Here is a 10,019-nt window from a genome sequence, read left to right as displayed (position 1 = left end):
CCCAGCTTTCCGGTTCTCCAGCTTGCAGACAGCATATTGTGGAGCTTCTTGGCCTCCACGATGGTGTGAGACAATTCCCAGAATAAATCTCCTCTTATATGTCTACACATATTCTAACAGTATCCTATTGTTTCTGTTTCTCTGGAGACCCTTGATAAATATGCACACAATGATTGAATCTCAGCTTTTCACAATATTGTCATAAGGATTCAATTCTTATAACACATGATGGCTGCTCAATAAAGTAAACATTAATTCCTTTTTCCTTGCCTTGTTGAGAGAAGGACCAACGTCAGCAATTTCTGCATGCCTTGCTCCTAACATGCGTCTTGGTACATACTAAATAGCAGAAAAATGCTTATGGAATACATAAATCTTACCCCCCCCTTTTTTTTTGAGACAGAATCTCACTCTGTCGCCCAATCTAGAGTGCCGTGGCATCAGCCTAGCTCACAGCAACCTCAACCTCCCAGGCTCAAGTGATCCTTCTGCCTCAGCCTTCTGAGTAGCCGAAGGGCCCACTGGCATCTACCACAATGCCTGGCTAATTTTTCTATTTTCAATAGAGGTGGGATCTCACTCTTGCTCAGGCTGGGGTTGAATTCCTGAGTTCAAGGGGTCCTCCTGCCTGGTCTCCCAGAGTGCTAGGATTACAGATGTGAACCTGGCCATCATGTTTTTTCTATATTAAAATCCCTTACTCTGTGTTGGCCATCTATTTGTTTCCCAAATGCTTTTTAAAAGAATGATGCTTCTTTACAAAAAAAACTCCTAAGGTTTAAGTTATTTACAAATAGAAAGTTATATCAGTTAATTACAATATATAACCTAATATATAACGATATTAATATATTAATTTAATATTAATATAATTAATACACTGATATATTGTAATATATTAATATGTAAATACATATGTATATATGTACAAATTTATTGAGCTGTCTTTTTAAAATTTAGTATTTTATTGTAAAATAAAATTTAGTATTTTATTGAAACCACCACCTACATCGAGAAACAGAACATTTCAGTTTCTCCAGAAGGTTCCTTCATGTCACCTTCCAGTTGATAGTCCCCTGGCCAGAGAAAATCATTATTCTGATTTCTCTTGTCATAGATTAGTTTTGCTGGTTCTTGAACTTTAAATCCTTTTGTGCCTGGCTTCTTTCAACAAATACTGTGAGATGTATATGTTTTTTCATTTACATCAGTGGTTGGTTCATTTTTATTACTGTATTCCATGGTACAGTATGTATGGATACTATGTCCACCTGCTGATGGACAATGAGGTTGTTTTTAACTTCTAGCCATGATGAATAAAGCTATGAATATTTCTGTACATGTTATTTGGTGTACATAAGCATTCATTTCTCTTGGATAAATTCCAGGAGTGGAATTGGTAGGTCATAGCATAGTTAAATGTTTAGCTTTTAGAATCTACTTTATAAAATAGTTGAACAAATTTTCCCTTCAACCAGCAATGTATAATGTCTTAGAGTTCTAATTGCTCTAAATCCTTACCATCATTTGATATTGTCAAGTCTCTTACATTTTCCATCCTGTGTATGTATAAAGGTATCTCAGTGTTTTAATTTGCATTTTTTTCTGATGAGTAATGATGTTGACCATATTTTCTTTTTTTTTTGTAGAGACAGAGTGTCACTGTACCGCCCTCGGGTAGACTGCCGTGGCGTCACATGGCTCACAGCAACCTCTAACTCTTGGGCTTACGCGATTCTCTTGCCTCAGCCTCCCGAGCAGCTGGGACTACAGGCGCCCGCCACAACGCCCGGCTATTTTTTTGTTGCAGTTTGGCCGGGGCTGGATTTGAACCTGCCACCCTCGGCATATGGGGCCGGCACCCTACTCACTGAGCCACAGGCGCTGCCCAATGTTGACCATATTTTCATATGCTGTGGGTATGGAACTGTACTGCTCGTATCTTCCTTCTAGGAAACCTGCTGCAAAGATCATGACTGATCTTCAGATCCAGTGAGATGCTCATCCTGAGACCATCATTTGCCCTGAGCTTCTCTCAACCAAAGTGTAAGCATGGCAGAGGTACTCCAGCTAGGCCATTCTCCCCACGTGTACTTCAATAGCTAAGTACTTCCTTCATTCAGAGACTCCCTATTGGCTTATCCAGATTACCTCAGAACTGCTGTGCAGTCTGAAGCTCTTTCTATATAATGGTTCTTCCTTCCCTGTGTTCTGCGCAGATGTCAGGTTGCCACAATCAAAGGCTTTTCCCCATTTTCAGCTCCATCCCCTTTCTGTCTTGACTGGTATTGCCTCCAATAGATCCCTTGCTTGTCTAATTCCATTTTGGTTTGTGTTTCTCAAAGCACCTGAACCGACACATATGTCTGCTGACTATTCTGATATTCATGTTCAAGTCTTTTATTATTCCTTTTTCAAACCATGTCCAAGTCTTTTGCCCATTTTTTAAATTAAGTTGTGCACTCTCCCCCCCCTCCTTTTTTTTTTTTTCTTTCAGTTTTTGGCCAGGGCTGGGTTTGAACCTGCCACCTCTGGCATATGGTTCCACCACCCTACTCCTTTGAGCCACAGGCACCGCCCTCCCCTTTTAAATTGTTTTATAGGAGTTTGGTATATTTAATCTGGATATAAGTCTCTGTCAGAGATTTTTTTTTTTTTAAGCAAAAGGACAGAATTTGTGGAAAGATAACAGATAGATAAAAGAAAGAGGGAGAACAGAACCTCCACGAATGGAGGGGGAACCCAAGTGGGCAGCCCTGTCAGATCTGTTTTGTGGATATCATTCTCCCAGCCTTTGGCTTGTACAGTTACTTTTTTAATGTTGTCTTTTGATAGAAAATTTTAATTTGAATAATGTTAAATTCGTCAATTTTTTTCTTTTGTCATATAAAATGTAAGGTAGATGTCAGGGTTCATTGTTTTTCCATATGATTATCCAAGTACTCCAGGACCATTTATTTGAAAGAGTATCCTTTCCCCCACTACAGTAGTACTGATAATGGAATTAGCTAAATGTGCTTGTATGGATGTATTTCTGGAGTCCATCATTCTGCCTCCTTGGTTTCTTTGTATATATGTGCACCTATTTCACACAGTCTTAATTATTATTGTAGTTTTATGTCTGGATAATTATTATGTCTGGAATCTGAGAGTGCAATTTCTCCAACTTCTTATTCTTTAAATATTGGTTTTTGTTGATCCTAGGTAATTTTTGTTTTAATCTGATGTTAGAATGAGCTTGCTTGAGTAGGTAAAAAAATACCTGAAATTTAAATTACGATTCCATTGAACCATGGTTTTTCAACCTGGCACAATTGAAATTTGGGGCCAGATAATTCTTTTTTGTAAGGAAGGGAGGCTGTCCTGTACTTTGTAGGATGTATAGCAGCATAGCTATTCTCTACTCACTAGATGCCAGCAGCAAGTTATGACCCCAGAACTCTCTCTTCATAAACTACCAAATGTCCTCTGAGGAGCAGAAGACATTGCCACCTCCTCCCCACTGATCACAACTGCATCGAATCTATAAATCAACTTGGAGAAAATTAGCATCTTTATGACATCAAGCCTTTCAATCCATGAAAATGAAATTTCTCTTTATTTAGTTATATCTTACCTCAGCAATATTTTATAGCTTTCAATGTAGGGTTTTTGCACATTTTTGTTAAATTTATTCGGAGGCATTTGACATTTTTAGGCAATTAAGCATGGTAATTTTCAAATTAATTTTTCAGTTGTTTATAGACAATCCCTGAGTTACAAACATCTAAGTTATGTATAAGTCACACTTACAAATGGAGGCTATTACAGGTGATAGGTAAATGTACTTATTCCAACTTACATATAAATTCAACTTTTGACAAGCCCACAGAACTGATCTATCTCATTTGTATCCTGGGGACTGCCTGGATTTTAAATATGTAAAAAATTGTTCATTTTTGATCAACATGTTGATCTTGTATCCAGCAACATTGTAGATACTTTCAGATTTTCTACAAACAAGTCATCTACAAATAAAGACGGTTTAACATCTTCTGTTCCAATCTTTTATATATATATTTTTTTATTATTTTTACATACACATGTGTTTATTAGGTTTCTATTTTTTGCCTTCACAAAATTAAAGAGGCTTAAAATTTAATAACAATAACAATGTTTAAGATAAGGTCTAGAAATAAAAACCTTGTAAAGAATGAACAAACATAAATACATTCAGAAAAGAAATCAGAGAATTGCTGCATTGAAATATTAAGCAATAATAATAATAATACTGCAAAGAAAGTAACATTCACATTGTCAAATAAGAGTATGTCTATTATAGAATGCTTTGACTCTGAGATTCAGTATGGAGTCATCAGTTAACTTCTTCTTATTATTTTTTTTAAGTCTCAAAAAACAGACAACTAATATTTATAAATAAAAGTAAAAGATAATTTCAAAAAACAGATCATGCCAAATCTTATAGACAATAGAAAAAGAAGAAATACTTCAAAAGCATTCTACTTGATCTGGGTACACCTGATATTAAAATTGGAGAGAATATATTATTCTAAAGGGGAAATTATAAACATATTTCATTTATAAATGAGGATGCAATATCCCAAACAACATATTAAAAAGTTGAATTAAAAATTAATGTTTAAGTAATGTACTTTGGTCAAAATTAAATCCAATTTATGTGAGAACTAGTCACTATTTTCTTGTCTTTTTAATTTATTTTTCTTCTTCTTTTCCTTTCCCTCACCCACTCCCTCCTTCTCTGTCTGGTCTCCCCTTCCAATCTTTTTATCTTTTATTTCTTTGTCTTCTCTTATTGCATTGGCTAGGACCCTCCAGTATAATGTTCAATAGATATAGTGATAGTTGACATCGCCTAACTACAGGAGGGAAGCCTTCAATATTCCATGATTATGATACTCTTTATCAACTTTAGAAAGTTCCCCTCTATTACTAGTTTTCTGAGAAATATTATTAGGAATAGTGTTAAACATCATTGAATTCTTTTTTCTGCATCTGCTGAGATAATTGAGTACTTTTTCTTTATTCTATTAATATAGTGATTTGCAAAGACTGAACTTTAAATATTAAACCAACTTTGCATTTCTGTAATAAATCATGATTAGTGGTAAATTGTGATTAAACCATGATTTGTTGTGATTTCATGCATTACTGAAGTCTATTAAGGGTAGGTAAAGATTTCTTTTTTTTTGAGACAGAGTCTCACTTTGTCGCCTTGGTAGAGTGCTGTGGCGTCCCAGCTTACAGTAATCTCCAGCTCTTGGGCTTAGGCGATTCTCTTGCCTCAGCCTCTGGAGTAGCTGGGATCACAGGTACTTGTCACAACACCTGGCTATTTTTTGTTGCAGTTTGCCGAGGGCTGGGTTTCAACCCGCCACCCTCGGTATATGGGGCCAGCGCCCTACTCACTGAGCCACAGGTGCAGCCCAAGGATAGGTAAAGATTTCTTAAATAGCACATAAAAACGTAACATTCATCTAATTTATGTTATAGACGCCGCTGCAGTAGTAAAAGGATTTTTTTTAAAAAAGTATGATACCGGATCAACAGGATAATCATATGGAGAAAATATACCTGACCTTTCATCTTACTTTCTTAATGTGGTAAAATGCATATAATATAAAACTTACCATTTAACTATTTTAACGTGTACATATCAGTGGTATTATGTTGAATCACACTGTTGTGCAACCATCACCACCATCCACCTCCAGAATATTTTTCATCTTATAAAATTAAAACTTCATAAGCCATTAAACAATAGTTCCCTATTTCCCCCTCTTTCTAGCCCAGCAACCACCATTCTGTTTTCTGTGTCTGTAAATCTGACTGCTCTGGGTACCACATAGAAGTGGGATCCTACAGCATTTGTCCTTTTGTGACTGGCTTGTTTCCCTTACCACAATGTCTTCCAGGTTCATCCACATTGTGGCATATGCCAGAATTGCATTCCTTTTTGAGGACGACTAAAATATTTTTGTATGCATATTCCATATTTTGTTTATCCACTCGTCCTTTGGTGAACACTGGGTTGCTTCCTCCTTTTGGCTATTCTGAATAACACTGCTTTAAACTTGGGCACACAAATATCTCTTCATGTCCCTGCTTTCAATGATTCTGGGCATATACCCAGAAATAAAATTTCTGAATCATATGGTAATTCTATTTTTAATTATTTTTTAGGGACTGCCATACTGTTTTCTATAGCAGCTTCATCATTTTACATTCCCATCAGCAGTGCACAAGAATTCTGCCTCATATTGTATATAAAAATTAACTGGTACAAAAATTAATTTGAGACGTATCATATAGATCTACTTTTGAACAGTAAAGCAATGAAGCTCCCAGAAGAACACATAGGCAAAAGCTTCATGACCTTGAGAAGGAGCCATATTCTTGAGACACTGTTTTCATGCCAGAATTTTGTATTCATTGATGACTTTAGTGTGTAACACAGGGATAACAAAGGATGGAATTCCACCCCTCAAAGTGTTTTGATTACCTTGCACAACATCTCATGTCTTATGCTGAATTTGAGTGGTTTTCACTCCGATTGCTCTAATCTTCATCCCTCCCTAAGGACTTTCCCCAGACGGATACTTTCTCTTCACTTATCTACCTGGACCCTAAAAACATCTATGTTTATGACCTCTGGTCTATAGTATTATTGTACTTAAAGAATTATTACTGATACATGTTTTGACTAGGGACGTACTGCAAATATACATAAGCATGCCATCGAAGTACATTCATTGTTATTGTCATAACATATCTCTGTTTTATTGGCTTGGAAGTTTTAATTATTACTATTATAACTAATAAAATGTTGAAAATCCCTCATACTGAAGAATGACTTATTTTGTATATAATAAAAGGTAAGGTAGTTGGCTTTAAACCTGCATTGGTGGCATAAGGCAGTTTCCACATCACTGTGTCCCCACAACCCTCCATGTGAATGCCATACATGCCATAAAGCCACAGAGAAGCACCGCCCAGCACTGTGTGCTCCTGGGAGGAAGACCCAAAAGAAGACTGGGGGGGGCTCCAAATCTTGCAGTTACCAACTACAGGGGGTAGGTGGGCTTCTGAGATTTTGGCTTGCATCACAAATCTCTCTATATGAATATAATCCAGACCAGCATATGCAAGCACAAGAGTAAGAAGAATTTTTTTCCTCTAGTATCTTATGTGGACACCTCGGCAATAAACACCCACTGAAGTCAATTCAGGGGGTATGGACAGAGTCAAAGAAAAGGAAAATACTTCCAAAATGAAAGACACAAAATTTAGGGAGAGAATTGGGAAAAAACTACCCAACAAGTAAATTGCATAGCTGGAGCACAGGGGCCGGAAAGGGCCTAGGGTGAGATAGTCAACCAAGGATCCCATTATTGGAGAAAGCAATTAAAATGGAAGCATACACCCTGCCCACTGCCTTGCCATTGTGAACTTGAAGGAGTAATACATTTAGATTTTATAACTTAAGAACATTTTCATCACTGTCCTTCTCCAATGTCTCTTGCAAAGGGTTTAATGTGATGATTACCCTTCTAGTCAAAACATCTCTATTTTGCGGTCAGATATGGTCCAGAAGCAGCCTTGGATTCAGAGGTGACATAGTAGAAACTCCAAATTTCTAACACTTAAGATAAATGTAAAAGCAAATATCAAAAAGATAAATCAAAAGCCAATTAAGATAGTGAATGATATAACTGTCTCTTATCTCCACACTTATCACTGGAAAACTAGGTTAACACGTTTATTAAACATAAGAAGAATCTCATAACGTGTCGTTGTATTTAACAAATCTATTAGCTACCTCTGTGAGGTTGGTATAATGATTGAAACTTTCCGATAATTTTGTTGTTTACTCAAAACACTCATGATATTGACATTGTCTCTATTGAATAAATTAGGAAAGTAATAATGGTTTTCCAGCTGGCTGCCCTCCCTCACCTGGGCACCACTACAGTCTCACCCCAATCCCACCATCATCTGTGCCGCTGCCTTTCTAGTCTCCTTAAAGCACAGCTGCTCCTTCCCTCTAAGTAACATCCACTGGCTCACCATTGTCTACCACATAAAGTCCAAGTTCTTATGCATGTTCAAGGTATGCCCCTGCACGCTTCTGACTACCTTTCCAAATTTACCTCCCATTGCTTCCCTCTGTAGATCTGATGCTGCATTTTTCACGGGGCTTCTTCTACCCAGATTACTGTTTACCCCAACTTCTCCTGTCAAAAATATTTGCTTCCTTTTAAAGCCCAATCCAAATTACATGTCCTCTGACTCTGATTTCTAAATGCCCATAGCATTTCACTTTAGCAGCAATAAAAATTAATAGTTAACAGAAACCCCACCTGAGCCTACAGGGATGCAGACTTCTCTGGCTCTGTCTGCTGAGTGGTGCAGCTTCCACTTAAGCACAAATGCATGACCCACTCGCAGGAGGGAAAGGGGACCTGTTTGGAAGAAGGTTAGTGCAGAGGCTCCTGGAAGGTGGGAACAGGAAATGGAGAGAACAGCATGAGGCCTGGCCCATGCTGGCTGGTATCTGGACTACGGGGAAAGGAGGTAGTGGGCAAAAGCTCCTTTCACAAGAGAATCCTTAGAGACAGAGGGGCATAAGCAATCTTGGATTTGTGTCCCTACAGTAGGGTGTAGTATAAAGAGAATGAGAGTAAGGCCCTCTTCCTTGCTGACCACTGGATACCATCTGGCTTGGCATTCCATGTGCTTCAATGTGAGTCCACAGAGCCAAATGGAGCAGCAGGGAACCAGTGGGAATGGCCTTGCCTATGAACGCATATGAATTCCCAGAATCCTGAGGGATCCCTAGAAATATTTGAAGGACCGTATATAGACGGCCAGGACTCTATGTCAAAATTCTGACCCAAAAGCCTATAGAATTTGGTTTATTGCAATTCATTTCTTTTCAATTATGTGCACAGAAAGGTAAGGCCTAGAAAAACTTGGCTTGTGCTGACATTCATTTATGACTTGAAATGGTTTAAAACTTACCTCCATATGAGTATCTGATTTGATCCCTATAATAACCATACAAGGTAAATTAATCTATAGAAAATCTATAATTTTCCCCAGAGCAATGGATGTGAACATACTGTTTATCATGGAAAGAGTTCAGGACTTGTTAGCAGACCTAAATTTGAGCTCTTACTATTTGGCCTATGGCTGGGTGGGTGATCCTAGATAAATCTCAACCTCTCTGAGCTTTAATTCCTTACCTGTAGGACAGGAACAATGATCTCGTCCATAGGAGGATGCCATGAAACTCTGAGATGATGAATAAATCCTGTATGGTTTTAATTTTAATTTTAATTATTTATTTGTTTTTGAGACAAGGTCTCACTTTGTCACCCTCAGTAAAGTGCTATGACTTCATAGCTCACAGCAACCTCAAATTCCTCCTCAAGCTATCCTCCTGCCTCAGCCTCCAGAGTAGCTGAGACTATAGGTGCCCTCTAGGACACCTATAGAAATGGGGTCTCACTCTTGCTCACGTGCATCTTAAACTCCTGAGTTCAGGTAATCCACCTGCCTCAGCCTTGCAGAGTGCTAGGGTTATGGGTGTGAGCCACCACACTCGGCCTAATCCTGTACAATTTTTAAAAATTATTAAGACAAGCAACTTTCTACAATTGCATTCTTCAGCTGTAAATCCTCCACATATCTGTCTCAATGCACTAAAATAAGGAAGGGAGCAACCATGACTTAATCATCCCTGTGTCAACTTGTCTTGCACGGAGTAGGTACTCAGTACAATGGTGTGGAACACAGCAGGGGTGACAGGACTCCCCTCTCTAGTATGAACCTGGTAGGGAGGAGGCAAACTCAGAATGGCTTGGACTAGACACCAATTCCAAGAGCCTAAGTTTATTGATTAAATTAATCATACTTACAGAATAGATTCAGATATAATCAATTCTCCCCAAAATTTAGTACATGGCTAAGAGAGATAAAACATTAACCATTAAGAGAGA

This window comes from Nycticebus coucang, chromosome 5, assembly GCF_027406575.1.
Source record: "Nycticebus coucang isolate mNycCou1 chromosome 5, mNycCou1.pri, whole genome shotgun sequence".
In the NCBI taxonomy this organism is placed as follows: Eukaryota; Metazoa; Chordata; class Mammalia; order Primates; family Lorisidae; genus Nycticebus; species Nycticebus coucang.
Note: the sequence above shows the minus strand (reverse complement) of the source record.